At 47.1% G+C, this 22433-nt stretch overlaps 1 protein-coding gene and 1 non-coding gene across 9 annotated transcripts in view; one reads left to right on the plus strand and one right to left on the minus strand.

Moving 5' to 3' along the window:
• The window catches only part of Cd247 (CD247 antigen), a 91202-nt gene that overhangs the window by 15194 nt on the left and 53575 nt on the right, over positions 1 to 22433 (plus strand). The window lies entirely within an intron of this gene.
• Positions 14491 to 14597, minus strand: Gm23402. The gene has a single exon (XR_003949342.1). It is a non-coding gene; the product is annotated as a U6 spliceosomal RNA (small nuclear RNA).

A 22433-nucleotide genomic window follows, 5' to 3' on the forward strand; every position in this document is an offset into this window, starting at 1 on the left:
AGCTGTGAATTGCCATGTGGGTACTGGGAATTGAACCCCAGGTCCTCTAGAAGGGCAATCAGTGCTCTTAACTGCTAAGCCCTAATGCGAATTTTTCAAAACTGAATTCTCAAAGAATGGTAGAATTGTCACTGAGTGACAACGGTTTTTGATTACTTATGTTTACTTTCAGCACGGGGCTGTGTGTTCAGGGAGGGCAAGGCCTTATGCTATTGATGGGGGGCAAAGTAAGGCACCCTAAGAAGTCGATGCTCAAAACAAAAAGCAGGAAGCACTGCAGAACCAGAAACACAGATGTCTGTGTTTCCTAGAGTGACCACTTCAGCGGGACGTTTGTCTATACAACAAACAGGCTGGCGCACTGTAAATAGTTTCCTTAGCCAAACTGTGGGGACAGAAAGACAGCGGGGCTCAAAACACACACCGGCATGGACACTACCACATAGGATTAAATAAATGCCCACTACTCTCTTGCTGTAGAGACTGGAACTCCAGCCATGCATAACTATATAGGTCTTCAATGTGTGACATTGCACTAGCCCAAGATACACTATGACTGACAGCCCTCAGCCAGACCTGCCTGTTCTCTCCCTAGACTGAAAGGTGATAGTGGGAGAATCCAAGAGAAGAGGGGGTTTCCTAGGGGAGAGAGAAGAGATGCTTAGGAAGGGGAGTGGAGGTTGCATCCCATTGCTTCAGAGGAGAGATGGGGAATGGAGGGCAGGATCAACCTGCCACGGAGCCAGACTGGATCAGTCATGGAGTGGCCTGAGCCTGAGTACCATGGGTTAAAAGCTCGGTGTGATGCTGGTGAACATGCCTGTCGGGACGCTTCCACTCATGCTCTGGCGGGTGCAGGAGTCTATGTCCCAGGGTTCATACATGGATGACAAACATATCCTCACTCAGTGTGCTTTTTGGGTAGAATCCAAAGGAATAGCATCCAGATAGATGTAGATTCTAAGGTGATTGTGAGTGTGGTGTGTGTGTGTATGTGTGTGTGTGTGTGTGTGTGTGTGTGTGTGTGAAAGTATGATTATGTTAGTGAATGCTGCTGTGTCTATACTCACTGTATGCTAATGCATGTACAAGTATCTGCAGGTATGTGTATATGAGCACATCAACATGTAGCCTTCTGTGTATCGGTATATACCATATGTGTCTTTAAGAGGAGTTGTTGGTCTGGCCCCACTCTGCAGGAACACCCTGTCTCCAAAATGAACCTGGCATTTCCATCTTTGCACCTCTTTCCACCTAGTTCCCAAGATTCAAAATGCTAAAACTCTGCCTTACTCTCAGCTGTGGGAACCCTGCCTACCCACAATGCTAAGCCTAGATATCTGATGATCTCCCAAACTCATAACCATCATAAATTATCTGCATTCAAATGGCAAAATAAGGTGGAAAATTGTTCTCCCAACTCAAGCTTAAAAACACAACATAAATATGTCCCTACTGCGAGCTCTTCTCGGAGTTTAGGTCTGGCACACAGACAGTTTCAGGGACACACAGAAATCACCAGAAAATGTCACCTGTTCCTCCAAGTTCTCACAAGTTCCTTCCATAACAATCATGTGTGTTTGGAGGCAAAAGAGTCAACACACATTTGATGTTTTTCTTCTTGCAAGCAATCTAACAAGGTAGCCCCTAGTGAGCTGCTTTGGCCATCATAGCAGTTGGTCAAGCTAGTTTGTTTTTAGTGTCTGATTATCTAAGCTATCTGACTGACTAATTCATATTGATTAAAGCAATTAAATGCTCTGAAAGCACCCCCCTGTGTCTCCAGCCAAATAATCTATAGACGATCAGTCTAACCAGCCCACTGAGCAGACCCGTTTCTTAGAGATGGACATTCACGATGCCGGAAACCATATTCTCTGGTTTTCAAAAGAGTCTGAATGTGGCTTCCGACACCCTGCTTCATGGTCTGGCCTAATTTCCATCAGTTTTGTCGACCTGTGCTAATTTCCACGCTGAGTTCAGTAGCAAAGACAGCACGGATGGATTGGATGCCACCCAGGACTGTTTTGAGTTAGACAGGAGGGCTTCAGAAATTCCTCTTTTGATTTCTCAGAGCGGAGAGAAATCTTTGTCTTTTCTCCCACTTAACTATCGGTGCTTCAAAAGCCCAGACCTATATAAAATACACAAATGCTTTCGAGACAAAATGAATCTTGCCCGGTTTCTTTGGGCTTCGGTGGGAACAATAAAGATCCAACTACAAAAGGTTGGCAAAGAGGATTATTCTTTTTCTTTCTATTAAGCATAGAGGCTTCAAAAGAACAGCCCAGAAAGTCAAATAATTGTATCCACCACTGTTCACCCATCCATCTCCCCGCTGACCTGTCCTGTGAAATACCCTTGAAAATCTTGGCCGTCTCTCACCTGCCCATTGCAAATGCTGCTTTGTTAAATGTTCGAGTCTGTAATTCCACGAGAAAGACCTGATAAAACAAACTGTATTTCAATGGCCACCTCATCGGGGAGTAGCTCTTTGGGCTGGGGGGTACTTCTAATTTTCGGAGCTTTGTAGTCTCTGTGTTGGGAGGGGGCTACTTGAAGACCTGAAAAGGAGATGTGAATCAAGTCTACAAATGTTTGCTAGCCAAAGGGGCCAAGGTGGCTGCGGGGAAGTCTTAGGAAACAGGTTTTTGATCTTCATGGAGATCTCTTGATTGCTTTAGTTTGGGAAAATACATCATTCGCTTCTTTAGATACAAAGTTTGAGACTTGAAGCTGGTCTAATTGCTAGCTTCCTTTCAGTCCTGAACTTCCTCAGAAACACTCTTGTCACTTTGAAGAGCACAAAATGGCTCCTTGACACCGAGAGACACAGAGAAAGATTAGGCCACTTAGAGATTCTTAAGTTCAGAATTGAATGTTTTCTAGCAGTGGTCAAGTCCGGAATTGTTTCAGTTTTAAAAAGCAGAATAGCAGCCTCTCAGCTGGGCAAGCACCTAAAGTTTAGTGCAGGATGACCATGAAAGATAATCCTAAGTTGCTGGTGCAGAAAGAGGGTCTGGTGTTGCTTGGCTTGGGATGCTGTCCCTAGACAGTCTCTTCAAACCCATGGCCTTGGGTTAGGGAGATGGCTCAGCAGGTAAAGTGTTTGCTGGGCAAACATGAAGACCAGAGTTCAATCCCCCAGCACCCGCATAAAAACAGGTAGCAGCACACACTTGTAACCCTAGCTCTGGAGGACAGATTCATGAGTTCCAGGGGCTCACTGGCCTGCAAGCCAATTTAGTGTAACAGTGAGATCTAGGCTCAGTGAACAACCCTGTTTCAAAAAGTAAGATGGGGAAGATAGAGGAAGACATCCTGACATCAGCCTTTAGCTCCACAAAGCACACACACACACACACACACACACACACACACACACACACACACACACAGAGATCATGGGCATCTTGCCTGTGCAGATGTCCAATAGAAGTTCATTGAATGAACCTGTGACTCAAGTATTTTATGTTATAAACATGTTTAAGTTTAGACAATGCTAACACAATGGTAGGTGAACTAGGCTGAAAAGGTGTAGGGATCTCTACTAAGTAACAGGAACCTTTAGTCGCTGGATAGGGCGTTTGAAAAGCTTTATACAAGAGACTGTGGTATAACTATCTTAATCAGTGGTTCTCAGCCTGTGGGTCACAGCCCCTTTGAGGGTCAAATGACCCTTTCACGGGGGTCACTCGTCAGATATCCTACATATCAGATATTTATATTAAGGTTAACAACAGTACCAAAATTATAGTTATAAAGTAAAAATGAAAATTATTTTCTGGTTGAGGGGGTCATCACGACATGAGGAACGGTATTAAAAGGTCAAGAAGCAGGCAGGTTGAGATCCACTGCTCTTAACACTAACTATACTCAGGGGAATGTCATTTAAGGAAAAGCTATAATAAATTCTTTAGTATTATGAGGATTAACTTTCTAATTTAGTTATTTCCATGAATGATACTTTTTATTAGTTTCATTTTCTCAGAACCAACAGGTAAACTACACTTTTAAAAAACATTTATTATTGTTATTTTGTGTGTATATGTGTATGTACATGTATTTCTGCCATGGCATGCCAGAGGACAACCCAAGGGAGTTGGTTCTCTCTTTCTCCATCATGTAGGGGTTGGGGTCCAGCTGAGGTTCATAGGCTTGGCAGCAACACTGAGCCATTTTGGGTAAAGAAGGACCCAGAACTCCTGGTCTGCTGTCAGCGTGGATGAGCCCCTAAAGGAGAGGTGAAGCACGAGAGCTCGGCCATAAGGGCTTTCTATGAAGCCTGTTCTCTCTGAGATTCCCCCATCTCCACCCCTGCATGTTCTAGTGGAGGAGACATAAGAAATTCTCAGTGCTAGCAAGTCAGTGGTGCTATTGATTCTTTTCTAAGTCTGTCCAGAGCAACGGTAGTAATGGCAGCAAGCAACTGGTCCTAGTCCTGTTTGACAATGAACTTCGCCTCTGACAGGAATAGGCTGCCCTGCTAGAACAAGCTAGTAGGGAAAAAGACCGAAGCCATATAGAGAAGAACAAGTAATTTTCATTTGGTGAAGACCCTGCTTTATAGATACACTTCATTGAGGCTCGAGAGACAGCTCGGTGGTTAAGAACACTGCTTCCTCTTCCAGAGGACACAGGTTCAGTTCCCAGCCCCCAGATGGCAGCTCACAATCACTTGTAACTCCAGGTGCAGGGGATCTAATGCCTTCTTCTGGCCTGAGGGCACCAGGCACACACACAGTGCACATAGATACATGCGGACAGATACACATTCATTCACAGAAAGTAAATACATCTTGGGGAAAAAAAACCACACTTCATGGGCTAGAGATGGGGTTCAGTTGTTAAGAGTGCTCACCTAGCATGGATAAAGCTGGCAGATCTCTGTGTTCGAAGCCAACCTGGTCTTCAGAGCAAGTTCTAAGATAGCCAGGGCTACACAGAAAGACCCTGTCTCGGAAAAACAAAAACTGATGGATGAGAACAGGGCCCACAGAATCAACTAAGCCGAGCTCATATGGGGCTCACAGAGCCTGCATGAGTCTGGGCTTGGCCTCTGCATATATGTTATGACTGTGTACCTGGGTGTTCTTAAGGTACCTCTAACAAGGGGAATGAGGGGTGTCTCCAACTCTCTGGCCTGTGCTTGGGACCCTTTTCCTCCTCCAGTGTTCCTCGTCCAGCCTTGATGTGAGCCTAGTCTTATAGTAACTGGATATGCATGCTCAGTTGGCATCCCTGGGAGGCCTGCTCTCTTTTGAAGGGAAACAGAGGAGCAGTATATCTGGGGAGGACTGGGAGTTGTGTAAGAAGGAAAACTGCAAATGGAATGGAATGAGTGAGAGAAGAATAAAAATGAAAAGAAAAAAGAAAAGCACTCAAAAATCCAACAAGAAAGATCAAGGTGGATGTCTCCCCCCCCCCCCCCAGGAATGAGTGCAAGTTTGATCCCTGGCCTCGAGATGTGTACAGACATGAACACAAATATGCATACACTGTACATACATGAGCTTAAAAGCCTTCAACATAGATCTCTGAGGGGACAAACTGTTCAAAGCACAGAAGCCATGGTATTGGTTTCTGTACCCACTACAAAATAACAATGTACCATAAAGTAGTGGCTTTTTAAAAACTGACATTTACAACCAGTCATGGTGATACATGCCTTTAATCCCAGAAGTCAGGGGGCAGAGGCAGGTGGATGCCTGTGAGTTCAAGGCTAGCCTGGCCTACAAAACAAGTCCAGAACAGCCAGGGCTACACAGAGAAACCCTGTCTTGAAAAAAAAAAAAAAAAAAAAAAAAAAAAACCAAGCAAACAAACAATAAAAACCCTGCAATTTAAACTGCGATATGACTCAGTTGGTAAAATAAGTGTGAACACCTGAGTCTGGGCTCATAACCCACTTTTTAAAAATGCCAGGTGTTTTTTCATGGTGACACACACACATTTTACCAGTTTTGAGACAGAGGAGACTGACAGATCCCTGGGGTCACTAGCTGGCCACCCTAGCCTATTTTGTGAGTTCCCGGCCAGTGAGAGATTCTGTCTCAAAAAAGTAGATAGTATCTAGGGACAATAACCAAGGTTGTCCTCTTGCCTATGCACGTGCACACGCACACACGCACACACACACACACACACACACACGGGCGGGGCGGGGAGGGATCCAAAAAATGTATTGTTCTACAGTTCCACGGTTCTGGAAGCTAGCAATCCAAACTCAAGGTGTCAGTGGGTCTGTCTCTTCTGGGGGCCGTGAGGGACAATCTGCTCACACTCCTTTCCCAGATCAAGACAGTTTTCTGGGGTATTGGCATATCTTGGCTTGTGGCTACATTTCAGTCCATACCATCTACCAAAGCTTCCTGGGAATCGTCTTTCAATGGACGCTAATCTTGGCCATGCGTTCAGTTAAGGATGTTATCTAGGGGGCTTCAGAGGGGCATGAAGCTTTGCTAGCACCATGTAACAGGCGTCACAGAGATCCTGATCTGAGTCAATCCTGATTTGATGTCTCATTTAAATGCAGGCACATTCCTCTCAGGGTCTTTGAGGACTATAGGCAAAGCTGCTTCTAGGGTGGCCTGGTGGCCGAGATCAGGGAGGGACACTTGCAGCCTGGGGTCCTTTTAACCCATGCTGCTCTGACTGGCACAGCTGCAGAGCACAGTCTCCGGAAGATGGAATAAGTGCGTGTCAGAGGGATGCTGCCTTCTCTCTCGGAAACACCGGGGTTGCCCTTTAGAAAAACATCACCAAGCACATTCTGTAGTCTCAGAATGAGTTCGCTGGTGATTCAGGCAGTGGGGCTTGATCTGAGTTTCAGACATCTCTATTCATTTCACGGCCTCTGTTTCCCAAGGCAAATCTGCCATCTTGGACCCACAGAACAGTGAGTTGGCAGAGGGATCCTGGCATGAGAAACCATCGTGCAGCTGGGACCTGACTCTTCTGTCTTCTGTGTGGTGTTCTGAGCTGGGGAAGAAGAGAGTGGGTTTCCAGGTCACAGCTGTCAGGCCCCACCTGTGGGGTGGGTGGCTCTAGCTCTGTCGTCAGTGGAGAAGTGCTTCAAACACGTCCTCTTTGGGAAGGTAAGCTAGGGATCCGCTGTTTATCCCTTTAGCTTTCTGCCATCAGCAAACATTTGAGAAACTGGATTAGGGTGCCCCTCTCACCTCTGAGAAAACAGTGTGAACAAAGCAGCATCTCATGTGGGGCTTGATGAGAGCATCTGTTGACCTTTGACTCTGCTACATCATCACGTCCCTTCCTGCTTCAGGGGCAGGTTGTCTGTATCCCCATTTGTGCTGCTCAGCCCACACTGAAGAGCCTAGATTCTGGAACCAAACAGTACTGCCATCAGTACTTTTTAGCCCTCTGTTCTTGGGGCAACTAAAAGCTCTGTAGATCTGGGGATCCTTGTCTGTTAACAGCTGTGTAGTATCTACTCAAAGGGCTGACTTAACACTGCATGAAAAATGTCGGGTTTGGTGGCTAGCACATTCATTGAATCCATGTTGGCTCATAAGGGACAGTCATACTGTGCTACCACTGGGGCCTGACTCATGCCATGAAATAACTGTGGTTATATTAACTTTAACTTTCCAGGTAGTTATATTTAGCTTTTTTTTTCCTGATGTTTTTATTTCTTTCTATTCTCTAGATGCCTAAAGTCAACCCTTGGTTATCCTCAAATGGTAACCTAGTGTTTAGGCCAAAGGACTAGGTACCAAATCTTGAAGGACTTATGGTCCATATGAGTTTCTTCCCACTTTCTCAATGCTGTTGCTATAGCCCCAAAAGCAGCCACACACTCATGCAAGCAAATGAGCAGGAGATATGCAAGTAAAGCTTTATTGCAAAAAAACAGGCCCTGTGGGTCAGCCTTTGTACACCTTGGTCAAGAATAGTGGGAACAGAAGACAGAGACCTGGGTCCCTGTCTACCTCCACCTCTTGGTTTTCCATCTCTGTTCAGGAGGAAGCCCCACTGGTAAGCAACAGCCACCAGTCAGAGAGCAGCAGGGAGACACCTGCGGGGGGCCATCCCCAGCCGCCACTGAGCTGGGGTGGGTGGTTTGCTCCACAAGCAGATAGCACAAGGCCCAAGCTTAAAGTCAAGATGACATACATTTGTTGGCGGAGCACCCTCCAGGCAGATCGCTGTCTTGCTGAAGTGAAATGGAAAATCAAATGTGATTCTGCTGGCCCCAGTGATAAAAGCTTTTGTTATTGTTCTCAGACTCACTGTGTTCATGGAGAGTTTAGTCATAGGGGTTTCTATTCTCAGGAAGTCACAGCACATCACAATACAAGGCTCACCTGTCTTCTAAATAGTTGCGCTCCACATAACAGGGAGGGGGCAATTATGAGAAATCATGTGTGCTACAATAGCTGTCTACCATCAGATAAAAGTTAATAAACAGCACATATGTGGTATAGGGGCCACCTTGCTAATTCACACCAGAAACCCTGTAGTCAATCAAGGGGATGATGTATTTTTATTTCCACCTTTTATGAAGTCTTTGAGGTTGTGTTGATTTTTGAGAGTGAAAAATCCAGCATCCTGTCAAGGAAAGATGAAGACAAACTGGAAAGTTCCATGTGGTCTGCCTCAGCGTCCTAAGCATTGTTCTCTTAATGCAGTGGAGTAGCCTCTGGAAAGCAATCATCTCCTTTGGGTTGTAAATAAAATAAATCGAGCTCAATGGTTCTCTTTCACGATATAGTGACTATTCCTCCAGTGAAGCATAATACACGGAAGCTCACCCAGAGGAGCTTCGCATACACAGTGGTAATGGGAGGAAAACTATTAATAATAATTTTTTAAAAGCCCCTCCCACTTGCCTCATGGACGGGAAACCTTGTGTGTGTGAGCACTCAAGATTGGTGACAATGAAGTTGGAATTTGAGTTCCAGACTCTCCCTCTGTTCAGTGATGTGGGGCCATTTGGGTGCCTGTCTCTGGCCTGGAGAGACAGGGTATGACTAGGGGTAGCTTTATGGGAAATCTAAACCTGACACCCCAGCTTCCATTATTACACACACCTCTCATTTTCTGTTGTTTTCCTTTTAGAGGTTACATTTTCCAGTCCTGGTTTTAACCCCTAAATTATGTAAATTCCATAGGCCGCTTTTGAATACGGCAAGCTGGAAAAACTCTGTAAGGCCCCCACTGCCTCGCCTAACAGGATGTGGCCGCTTCTCTGAGCCCTAGCTGAGCTTTTCTGAGGATAAGACACACTTCTCCCTTTGGTCCATCTCTGGCTGGATCAAGGCCCTCTCAGTTGAATGCTGGGAACAGGAACCAACCTTAGCTCTGTTAGTATCTTGACCTAAATAGTCATGTTGAAGCCTGTCCCATGTGCTGTGGAATGTTTAATGGTATCCCTGGCCTCCTCTCGTTAGATGTCAGGAGCACTTCCGACTTAGGACAAGCTTAAGTGCCTTTAGATGTTGCATGAATGTCCCCTGGGGGCTGAGAACCAGGGAGATGAATTGTGATTTGTGTTCTTTTGCTCAGTGATGATTAGCCTGTGATAGGCTATTCTCACTGCATTCGGTCATCAAATGGACCAAGAGGCTGCAACAGATCCAATTCTAAGCATTCCCCAGCACCACGGAAATGACAGCTTTGGAGATGCCAGGTGCCATGTGAACATTGGTTTCTGAAGTGGTTCTATCAAGGACGGCCATCAACCACGGCCAGGCTACCAGTTGACTTCAGGTTCCCCCACCCCTGCTGGCAATTCCTTCTGTCTTTCATCTGCATCTCTGACAATCCAATGGGGTTGAGTGAGGTCAGTTTTAGCAGAAGTGGAAAGATAATAGGATAATAGATTTATGATCTAAATTAAAATTCTGGCTTTGTCACAGCTAGTTATGTGACCTTGGGTCAGTTCCTTGGCCTCTTTGAAACAATCTTCTTAATTAACCCTGTCTACCTTGAGGCCTTGTTGGCAGGATTAAAAGTAGCGCATATAAAGAGCCCAGGTGGAAGCAGGCACCTGGTAGCTCTATAATAAACGTGTTCTAGTACTATAAACTGAAAAGGGTGAATGACTAGTGACTGGGTAAGTAGAAAGGCCAAGGGTATACGGGAAGTGTCAATGGTGACAGCCGGTGACTGCACCTGACTGTAACCAATCTCCAGCTTGTCCATCTCTGGAGCATATTCTTATTGTCAGCTCCAAGAATCCATCTCCCCCTGGCTTTTCTCTCCCTGTCTCTACTTCTCTGACCCCTGGAGGACCTGATCTAGGGCAGAAGGCTGAGAAGATGTTGGTTTGTGTAGACATTCAAGGCTTTGGCAACTGATCTGAACCTACATGTGAAAAACTAGAGAAGCCTCTGGCCTAATCGGTGTGAAGGGGGAAAAGCTGGAAGACAGCTGTGTCTCAGCAGTGAGCAGGAGCTACTGGCTTGGTAGGAGCAGGAGGAGAGGCCATAGGACAGGAGGGATGGCAGAAGGCTGCCACAACCCAGGGATCCAAGAACAAGCGACTGGCACTCAATATGAACAACCAGGGAGAAAGGGCCCACACTTCAGCATAGCCGGAAGCAGAGGCATGATGGGGGGACATTTTTTGATCCTCCCTCTCATCTCCCACTTGTATATCTTGGAATCTGTGCTCCGTCAGGAACCTTGAAGACGCTTGGGCCTTAACTCTATGTCCGTGGTCCTGGGTAAGGAGGCGGCAGAATGGCGAGCCTGGTGGCTGAGCCAGGAAAGCTAAGGTGAGATTGAGGCCACAGCTGGGATTGATCACCCCTGAAATAGGGGGGTTCTCAGTTTGTTCCTGTTGAGACTTGGCCAGTCTAGGTCTGCCGAGTCCAGGGCTCTGCCGGGCCAGGCTGTCTCTCAGCTTTTATATCTTCACTGTCCTGGTCTCACAACAAATGCCAACTACATTTACACTCTTTATGCTCTTGCTTATTTACTGTCGCCCCTAAAAGTAGTCATTTACCACTCAGAAAGTCGCCCTGGCCCTGAAACAATAAAGACAACGAGAACTGAACGCACAGGACCTGGAGGTCAGCAAAACCACGGCATCCCGCTTAAAATCGAACAGGCCTCATTTTCTGCGTTTAGAACCCAAACACGCACACTTTAAGAGATACTATTTATCATATTTTATGAGGTCAAATCATAGTATAGAAAGCTTGGAAAATATAGAAAGAAGAAAAAAAAAGATAGAACTAAAAAAAAACATTCTTTAAAAAAATGCACACCACAACTCATGACCACGCCGGCCTCTGTTTTCCTGGGCTGGGAGAAACATGCACTTAATTTTGTAACCGTTCTTTTGGCCAGACAGTAAATCACAAACATCCCTTCTCGCTGTTGAATACTTCTGGACAGCAGTTTTAGGACCTGTGGAGGGCCGTGATTTATGTTCCCTCTGCCTACGGGACATTTAGATGGCTTTGACTTTTGACACATTGTGAATAATGTCCCTGTGGACTTGTTCCCCATTCCTGTGAATGCCTCGGACACCACATGTGTGATTGTCTCCTTGGAATCACCTCTGGCAGTAGAAATGCCGAGTGTCTCTCCTCTGGAAGCGTTATGGACCCACGCGTTGTCATGCACTTCCTCTGTGATGTTTTCTAAACTTCAGGCCTGTCTCTGTAAGAAAGAGATTGAACATGTGACATCGATACATCGGATACCTGGCCTGCAGATGTCCCCTTAGGACTTGCCTCCCAACCTCAAACACCGTTTAGACTTCTCGCCCTCCATGATAGCATACTTGGTTATGTTTCCCCACTCCCAGGCCCTGCCCACTCTCTGCTCTCCGTGAAGATCCTACCTGTCAGTTGGCTCTGCTATTATCCTTTTTGGCCCAACTCATCGGAGACTCAGTTGTTCCCACCAGGTTCCTTCTTCCTAGTCCCTGCTGCAAAGCCTGATCCTCCACAGGATGGAGCAACCTCCATGCTCAGAGTGAGAATCAAAGCCTCATGGCTTCTGGACTCAGGGCGAGCCTTAGCTTTGAGCAGCCCTGTACTAAGGCATGCACACGTATGGATACTATGGATATGCAGAACTCTGGGATCTGAGGGTTTACAGGGCTCTCATGATTCAGGTGTGGCCCCAGGCCAACTGAGAAGCCTCCTGGAGTCAGAAAGTTGATGCCACCTCCACAATGTCTAGTACCACCTCCCTTCCAACTGTGCTGTCACCCAACTGTGCTGTCACCCAACTGTGCTGTCACTCAACAGCGTCTCCCAAGGGTGCAGTTCCAGTGTTGTGAGAACACTGCTGAGTGAGCTGGGACACAGCTACTCTGCTTTATCTCACAATGCACACCACTGGAAACATGCCCACAAGCAAGGACAGCCATTAACATTATTCATACATTTACTTATTCAACAAATATTTATCAAGTGTGCATAATGCCAGGGGGCCTCAATGTGCTTTATAAACAATCACGAACAAAATAAAATAAAGCAACAGATCCAAGACCCTACAGAGCTAATATTTTAAAGACAGAGGCAGAAATAAAGCAGGGTAAGTAAGTCAATGTGTAAAATGAGTCCTGCTAAAAGCTAAGAAGAAAAAGAAGACAGCATGGAGGGTTGAAGAAAGGTGGCATGTGTCAGCAGGAGGTGTGCAGGGATCCCGTTATGGGGAGATGGTGTCAGAATAAAGATGGGAAGTCCACAAGTAAGCCAGTTCAGACATGGGAGAAAGCAGTGGACAGCAGTGTGAAGGGGGCCTGTGCTCCGTGCTCACTGTGCTTTGTGCTCCATGTTCTGTGCTCTCTTTGCTCTGTGCTCCCCATTCTCAGTGCTCCCTCCATGCTCTATGCTCTATGATCTATGGTCCATGCTCTGTGCTCTCTTTGCTCTGTGCTCCCCATTCTCTGTGCTCCCTCCATGCTCTATGCTCTATGATCCATGGTCCATGCTCTGTGCTCTCTGTGCTCCATGCTCCCCATGCTCTGTGCTCTGTGCTCCAAGAACTGCAAAAGATGGAGAGAAAGTAGGAGAGGCCCGGAGAAGGCGTGCTCAGCAGTGAGCCTAGCGGTGGAGGCTGGAGAGTGGCAACTGCCCACAGGCTTGAATACATGTGACTCTGAGTGAGGTGGATGCTGGTCCTTGGGGCCAAGAACTAATGTTATGTCGTAGCAAGCTTAGCCTAGCACTTTACACAGAGAGGAAAGACAGAAGGACTTGGTTGTGGGTACTGAGCTTGTGTCTCAATGGTTGAGCATGCACAAGGCTCTCTCTGAGTTTGACTCCCAGCACTGCCCCAAGATAAAACAAATCTCTAGAAACAAACAGACAGACAGACAAACAAAATACAGTCATTTTCCAGCTTCCTGTACTTGTGGGTTCTGTTTCTACAGAGTCAGGCAAGTTCAAACTTTTTCTAATTATAAAAAGCCCCAAGAGTGCAAACCTGAACTGTTGTACATGAAAGAATGTCTAATAGTGGGATGGATATGGAGTGATGTGCTGGCTATCTTTCCATAGCTTCCCTCCCATGGGGTCATAAGCCGGTTTCCCTCTGGCATCCGCTGCTTAAGACAGCGCTGTGGTGGTCTTGTCTGTCTTAAAAGTGTAGTTTTGTTGTTGTTGTTGTTGTTTGGAGGGAAATTCCATTGTTTCTAAAAAATGTTAGACAACACAGTCACATTAGATGCTACCAGTAATCTAGAGATGGCCAAGTGAGTGGGACAGTATTTATAGGTTATATGCACATGCCTTGCCATTTTTCTAAAAAAAATTGTTTATTTATGTGTATGAATGCTCTATTTGCATGCGTGCCTACATAACAGAAGAGGGTCTCAGATCCCAGTATAGATGGTTGTAAGACACCATGTAGTTGCTGGGAATTGAACTCAGGACCTCTGAAAGAACAGCTAGCACTCAACCTCTGAGCCATCTCTCCAGCTCTCTATACCTTGTCATTTTGAGAGGTACCTGAACATCCTCAGATCTTGTCTCCATGGGGCTTTCTAATGTAGCATCCATGACGGACTGGACATACACTTAGTGGTGTTTGCTCAACACACTCTCACTGAGCTCCTATCTGCCAACCTTGTGTGGCCATACTGATGATGAGAGCGAGAGAGAGCGAGAGAGAGAGAGAGAGAGAGAGAGAGAGAGAGAGCATTGTCCTTCATCAAACAGCAAGAGGGCTGTTCCATACCATGAAAAGAGCAGTTATCAGTCTCAGCTGCAGGCTGGACACACCCATTTGTCACTACCTTTATTCCTTTCACAAACCCTTAAGGTAAATCCCATATTTCCATTTTACAGAGGAAGAAAGTGAGGCTCATAGAGGGTGCACATAGCCAAGCCTACTAAGTGCCTAGTCAGGATGGGCTCCCAGAACTTTGTTTTTTTTTTTTTCCATTTTTATTAGGTATTTAGCTCATTTACATTTCCAATGCTATACCAAAAGTCCCCCATATCCACCCACCCCCACTCCCCTGCCCACCCACTCCCCCTTTTTGGCCCTGGTGTTCCCCTAAAAAATATGGAACGCTTCACGAGTTTGCGTGTCATCCTTGCGCAGGGGCCATGCTAATCTTCTCTGTATCGTTCCAATTTTAGTATATGTGTTGCCGAAGCGAGCACTAAGATTTATTTATTTATTATATGTGTGTACACTGTAGCTGTCTTCAGATACTCCAGAAGAGGGCATCAGATTTTTGTTACGATGGTTGTGAGCCACCATGTGGTTGCTGGGATTTGAACTCAGGACCTTTGGAAGAGCAGTCGGTGCTCTTAACCGCTGAGCCATCTCACCAGCCCTCTCCCAGAACTTTGTAACTGAAAGGCCTTCAAACCAGCACTAAACAAGCGTTGAATGTAGCTGGAAGCTTTCTCCTACCGTTGAACTGGAAAGTTCCTCTCTGGCTGAATAAAAAGTCCACTGAAATCTTTCAGGTAGCCTGTGAGGCCACCAGCCACGACTTCCAGCTGGTCTAACTTCTGCAGTGTCTGAATGGAGGATCCACCACTGTTCCCAGGACCCGAAAACCATAATAGGACAAGACGCTCGGGCCCATTGGACCCTAGAGATCTCTGTTGTAGAGTGAGGTCCTAGACGCGATCTCGTAACTCACCTCCTGGCTCTAAGATACAGTGAGTCATGCTTTGATGTGATCACTGCTTGACAATACCGTTTGGGTCTGTGTGTCTGAGTGCGCGTTTGGGCAGGTACAGGCCAGAGGTCAGCTCTGGGCACTGTCCTCAATTTCTCTCCACCTTATTGTTTCAGACTCGGCTTCTCACTCAACCTGACGCTCTCTGCGCCTGTTAGGTTAGCTGGATGACAGTCCCAGGGATCCCCCTGCCTCTACCTCCCCAGTGCTGGGATTATAGATGCACACTGCTCATGACCCTTTTACATGTTACAAAATCAGGGGCTTGTGCTTGTCTGCCTTGCAGTTTACTGCTGAGCCATCCCCAGGGTTTGTTTTTTGTTGAGATCTCTGTCGACTTACTAAATGTTCCCCTGAATCTGGGACTTACAGGAGAGATAAAAGGATAAAGCTCCTGGAAACACACATCTGGCAACAGATTTAAAGATGATTAAATCTGTGATTACTTCTGATCCATATAATAGTTCAGAGATGTGAGTGTGGTAAGGCCCAAATGCAGAGAAAAAAACAAAAAAACCAAAGACACATACATGAGCACAGGAAGTTGAGTGGTGCTGTTCAGTAGCTGGTACCCCACCCAGTCCATCACCTCAACCGTACAATAGCCTCAGGCAGTTTCTGGGGATACAGAATCCCCCACCTCCCTAGCAAAGGTAAGAAAACGTCAGCTCAGTTATTTCTCCCAAGGTCTTACACCAGTGTAGAGGGGGCCATTGTATTTATTGAATCAAAATTCACTACCAGCCCAATACAGCTCTGTAGTACAGTCCAACTTCCCAGCCATTTGAGCCCAGTTCGAAAATTAAAAATAAAAAAAATCCTTAAATCTGTTGCCAGCATCTTTCTGAACCAGACCTGAAAATTCCACTTAGTTGTGGCTACCACAGAGGGAGTTAGACATCAGGTTTTGCTGGGTAGCCGCATCTACCCTCCTCCCCCCCACACACACCCATTTTTCATAAGTCACCCTTTCCCAGTTGGGACCCCTGTGGGGCAGATCAGGTTGCATTCTGGACACAAATGAGCATGCGCAGAGCTACAGACACCCCTGAGGGTGTCATCTGCATCTGATGGGGGTGAGAGGACAGTGAATGCCTTCCGGGGCCACCCATTCTTGATAAGGAAGCCTAACAGAACTGCGTCTGTGGAGAAGAGTGCAGAACAGGAAACATCTGGAATTATGAGTTCTGTTTGTGGTGGGTGTGGGTGCATCATTTGCCGCACCTGACATTGCTAAAGCCTTGGTGTCATAGGAGCTTTGGATAGAGATGGTCAGTAAGAGCCTTCTGGGGAAAAAAAAAAAAAAAGACAGGAATTAAATATGGAGCTCTACGTTAATGCTGTCAGAACCAAATGCTGGTAGTTCTCTTCTCAGCCTGTCAGTCACCACCTGCCCACCTCTCAGCTATGCTTGGAAACCCAACCTCCTGGCATGGTCGAGCATCGTTTCTGTCATCAGAGGATAAGGGTGAATGAAGGAAGTTATGGGAAGGGAATGAGTGGTGGAAGAAGGAATTATTGCTAAATCCAACCCAACCCAACTCAACCCAACAAAGTAACTTAGTAATGAACCTGGTTCTAGTTCTGAAGCTAGACTCTCAAGGTTCTAATCTCAGGTCTCCTGCTTGCAAATGTGTAAACCTAGACAAGCTATTCTATGCTGAGCCTCTGCACCCACCTGTAAAACAGGCACAGTCCCATAGTCCCACAGGCTAAACGCTAGCTCTGGCCTCATGTGAGGAGCAAGGAAGGCTCTAGGCTGAAGAGCAGCTGATAATGTAGACTGTGCCTATGAAACAGACAGGGGACAGATGGAGAGAGCCAGGAGCTGGGAGAGAATGGAGATCTGAGGGAATGAGGCTGTGTGGGGATGGAGAACACCAGGAGATACTTTCTACCTGCTAGGAAGAAGAATTGCATTCACTCCAAAAAGGTACTCTGGTCCCCTCACACCCCTGCCTGTTTCCCTCTCCGCAGTAGGCTCTGCAGCACCCTTGCACACTCTGGGACCCAGTCCTCCAGATTTGCCATCACCTGGTGTCCTTGGACAAAGCAGGCACGGGGTTCTGCCTCCCTCCCCCAAATACCCACCGAGGGATCCCTGTGAGCTGGGTCTCAGTGGCTTCCCATCGCCTGTCAGGGACCAACTGCCAGCTAGGGAAGAAGACTGAGGGAAGGGGTCACTCAGCTGGGTTAGCTCTGGCTGAGGAGAAGCTGCAAGCTCACCTGTTTTCTTTCTTCTTTCTTCTCCACCCCTTCATGAACACACAAGCTTCTGAAGTGTGCTAGCTGCCACCGACCTTCATCTCTGAGAGCTGTAGAAAACACTGGACCTGCAGAGGTTATTAGCAGACAGCGGGAGAATGACAGAGACTTGAGGGTTCCTAGTAAGCTTGGTACTGCAAGGGTTAGGCCCTGTACCTGAATCCTGATCCATCTCTTCTGCTTCTCTGGGCCCCTCCACAAGTGAACCTTGAGTGGCTTAGTATGATGACATATTAGGATATTTGGTGCCCAAGACAATGACATGGACTTCTAATATTTTCCCCTCAGATTTAAAAGTTTGTGGTAAAACACACACAACATAAAATTTACCACATTAGCCATTTTGGGTGTACAGTTCAGTGGTATTAAGTACAGTCGTTTGGTTGAGCAACTGTCTCTAAGCCTCTTTTCATCTTGTAAAACTGAAACCATACATCCACCAACCTCCAGTGCCCGCCAACTGCCCCACCCCCAACTCCCATTCTATGTTCTGTCTCTATGATTTTTTGACTTCCCTATGTATCTTGTATGAACAGAATCATACAGTATTTGAATGCTTGAATGTTTTCTTCTTATTTTAGCATATTATCCGTGGGGCCCTATCTTGCTTTAGTAGGTGTCAGAATCTTCTTTTAAAGACTGAATAATGTCCCAGGTGTATTTACAGATCCCGTCTGGCTTGGTCACACACCAAGTGATGGACACCTAGGTTGCTTCTACTTGGTATTGTGAGGAAAGTGTTCTGAGTGTGGGCAGACAGGGGTCTGCTTTCCAGTCTCTTCAGATGTGTACTCGGAAGTAGGATTGGGAGGTCATGTAGTAGTTGAACTTGTGCAAGAACTGGCAAGCTATCCTCCACAGCGACTATACCAGTTTACATCCCTACCAGGAGCATCTGGCACAGCAGTTTCTCTATATCCTTGCCAACACTTGCTTCTGATTTCCCATCCTAGCTGCTCTCGCTGGGGTGAAGCGATCTGAACTTTTGAACAGAAAGAAACAGGCAAAGTAAAGGTTTCCCCTTCAGTGCCAGCAGCACTCAGGAGGCAGTCGCAGTCTCGGGGGGGGGGGGGAGTTTCATGAGTTCAAGGCCATCTGGTCTATATAGTGAATTGTAAACCAACCACGACTGCACGGTGAGGGTCTGTCAAAAGGAACGAAGGGACGAAGGACCTAAACCTGGCATACCATTTTAACAAACTAATCATATTAACACATACAAAAATATAGTAACTGCGTATGCATGGCCCTTCAGAGACAATGCAAAAGGAGGGAAGGGAGAAGATGTGTAGAGAACAAGATAAGAAAAATTAGAAGTTAAGGTGGGTAAGAAAAATTAAGGTGGCGCAGAACGGTGACAGGCTCTGAGGACAGCTTTGCGACAGCAGTTGGGGGCAGCCCAACTCTGAGTGCTGGACCCTGTTTGCCTACATTTGCCTGGGGAAACTGACTGCTTCCAGGGCAGGAGGGTCCTCAAGAGAAACAAGCCACAGATCCTATTTGGGGTCAGAAGATCAAAATGGGGGAGGGGTGATTGGCCCCTAAAACAGGTTTGCCTCAGGGAGCAGAAAGCAGGCTTCCTTGGTTTCTTGGTTGGCCTGGCTGCCCCTTGTCCCTCTGCAGAGCTAGCCTCTGTAGAGGCCAAACTGGGTGGCATTCAATCTTGGGTTTCATGCATTTTTTAAACCTGCTGTTGAAGGAGCAACTGCATCAGGCAGCCCTTTTATGTCAGGGAAACCGCCTGTGAGAACGGGGGAGGTGATGGGGGCGCTGAGCTCCAAGGGGCTGCCCTGGGCCTTTGTTTCAGGAGGCCGCACAAGGCGGCTGGGCTTTTCCTTTGAAAACCCCTGGCCAGGAGCTCAAGAGCCTCTTTTCTGCACACCAGCTACATCACATTTTACAAACCTCAAGGAAGGGGACCCAGACCTGGTTCTGTAGTAGTCTGGTTTGTGTGCCTCGAGTCTCCGACACCCTCATTTTCTTGGTAAGCACAGAATGTAGGGAATAGCAGTGTTTTCTCTTACATCCCTGCAAAGATTTCCCTGGAATTTCACCACCAGCTGGATGAATAGAAAGAAAAGGGAAGCAGGCAGACTAAATAGACGGGGCATCTCAATGGCATGTCACCGCCTCACAAAGCCGGCAGGAAATCCTTAATTAACCCTGCTTCCAGACACAAAGCCCCCATAACATTTCATCCCATTTGAATAAATATTTTTAAAGAAAGGAATGTGAAAGCACTTTTATTCGTGGTCTTGGAGCGCTAATTTAGCACCACGTGTATTTTCAACTGTCCCACAAAAGCGCAGAGGATAAGGGAGTTCTTCCAAAAGCCCTCCTCCCCTCGGTTTCATTTCTAGTCCATGGTGACACATCCCTCTTGGGAAAATCCTGGCCCAGATTTTATTAGTCTTTTGTCAGCTGTCGGGAGTTAAAACTTCACAAATCCAGTCTACGCCTCAGCCCTGCCTTGCAAGCTGCCTGCCTCCCCATGAGATGTGGGCTAATGGTTGGGAAGAGTCACCCTCATCGATCCTGGACACAGCAATCAGCCCTTCCTTCCCCCCAACCCAGAAACCTACCCTGTGCTCAGTAGCCCCTGGCTTCCCCGAGCTGCTCCTGAGGCACTGAAAGCAGGTGTGCACACGCAGAGGTGTTTGGTCTCCTCTAGCACAGGTCTGTGGGGTCTTTTTTCCAAAAGGTTTCAAAATCACCATTATGTCGATTGACAGTGTTTCTGACCAGCTTTAGTTGAGCTTCCGGCTCTCCTCCTTGGTCCATGTGTGCTTAATAAAACCCTGAGACTCTTGCTAAGTCAATCCAGCAAGAAGCTCACACTTGACACCTGGTCACACTCAATATCTCAGAATCCAATGAGCCCCGTCTTCCACTGTCCCTCAGGGGTGCCTCATTTTGTCTTCAGCTGGGATCCTGTGACGTCAGCTTAGCCAGAATCTCTCTCTCACTCCTGATATATCTTTCTTAGTAATTTTCCATCCACTGACCCCTCCTGCCTGACGTCGGACTATACCTGCCCACCTGCCCTTACTGTGGTCAAGCTGAGCCCCACTGCTCTTTCCCACTGAGGAGCCCACCAAAGTGGTCCTTTATCTGTCTAAATGGCCTGGGTAAAGTCACTCTTATTGTTCCTCAACAAGGGTCTCTGAGTAATTTCTCTTTAACGCATCCTGGCAATCATTATTAATTGTTTTTACTAAGTATGATGATAATCTCTGATAGCTATATTCTGAGGTCCATTTTATAAAGTGATCTCATTATGATGTCATTTGCACCCCATGGAAATAGTGACTGTCCTTTCCTCCTGACAGATCAGGAAACTGAGGCACTGAGTGAGCTTCTTAAGAGAACAAAGCAAAGATTAATATTATGGACAGAGCACGTCCGTCTTTTTTAACACCCCATAGGCTGCTCCTTCTATGACATGCTGTCTTGTCGTGGAAAGATTCCATGATGTGCCAACGGAAGAAAATGAGTCAGACCCACCTAAAAGACGGTGACCCTGTGGATTTGAGCTTCCACATAAAATTAATTTGTACTGAGTGGTGGTGGCGCACGTCTTTAATCCCAGCACTTGGGAGGCAGAGGCAGGTGGATTTCTGAGTTCGAGGCCAACCTGGTCTACAGAGTGAGTTCCTGGACAGCCAGGGCTATACAGAGAAACCCTGTCTCGAAAAAAAAGAAAAATAAATAAATAAATAAATAGATAGATAGATAAATTAATTTGCACCCCTGGGCAAGAGCAGCGGGTCTGGGTCACAGACCGAATGAGGAACACCCACCCAGAGGAAGGGCCTCTGGCTTGTCTGGCCGCTTTTCCACGGCACCACATTCTACGCTGACAAACCTGGCGGAAGAGGGGGATCCCAGTGGTCAGTGTTAGTTAGCATCAGAGTGCTTTCGTGGGCATGTGTGTGGGTGTTGCTGCGCTGACCCTCCCAGCTGAGAGCAAGGCTTGCAAGACAAGAAAGGATGTGGTGGCAGAGACAAGCCTTCTAGCGTGGGAAATTGATCTGTGTGCCATTGGTGGCATGCCTGCCACATCATAGGCTCTGCTGCTGTGCTCTGTGGTGGTGCTGGCCATGGGGGGCGGGGCCTGAGGACACCTGCGCTCGGACAAGAAGCTGGTCAAGGGGTGGGGCCCGAGGACACCTCTGCTCCAGTCTTCAGTTAATTTTTAGTTTTCACTTTACTGTATTTTCCCACAAGCACCCTGAGCTGCTCCCCCAGAGCAACCCCTCTAGCCACCCTATCTCAGGTGTGCCATGGTGCGGAAGTGACTTGCCTATGTCCCGCGGCCCCTTTTCTGCTTCGGTAGCGGAATCTCAGGGACTCCTCCCTAGCTGCAGTGATTCGGGAAGGTCCTGTATTTGAATCTGATTTCTTATTTGAACATTGAGGGCACTGGGTGTAAGAACCAAAAGAGTTTCTTGTTCTGTGATCAGAATGTGTCTCCTTCTACCCCACCGGCTTCTCTGTACTGCTCACTGGACCCTAAGCATGCCTCTGCTCTCACTGTGTCTTGAGAGCAGAGCTGAGGCCGTTTGTCCCTCAGAGCATGGGTCAGAGGGACAGTGTAGACGGCAGTGTGACATGGAAGGATGCTTCTAGAAGGTGCCTCGTGTGTGTGACGCCCTCTCCAGTCTTCCAGTAGCTCTGGTTATAACTGGGCTATGATACGTGGGGGCTGGAGACAGAGCTGGTAAGAAGGGTCCTAAAGCTCCAACCTCTTTGTCCAACCTCATTGCCCTAACCACCTTAGAAGCCATGGCAGATAGAGACTGTCCCTAGGGTGCCTGCCAGCAGCCGCTGCTGCCAGTCAATACAGAGTTCACAGGAGAGGCATGGGCAGGATAAGCCGCTTCCCGTCTGCCTGTCCACTTTGTTCTCATTCAGCCACGTTGAGTCGTAAGCATTCTCAGCTCGCCAAATATTTACTGAGCACACAGTCCTTGTAGCACCCAGGCAGAGTGGAGACAGGCGGAGTCTATCCATCCCATGATGGGATATGCTGCTGCTCTTC

Source organism: Mus musculus, chromosome 1 (assembly GCF_000001635.26).
Source record: "Mus musculus strain C57BL/6J chromosome 1, GRCm38.p6 C57BL/6J".
Lineage (NCBI taxonomy): Eukaryota > Metazoa > Chordata > Mammalia > Rodentia > Muridae > Mus > Mus musculus.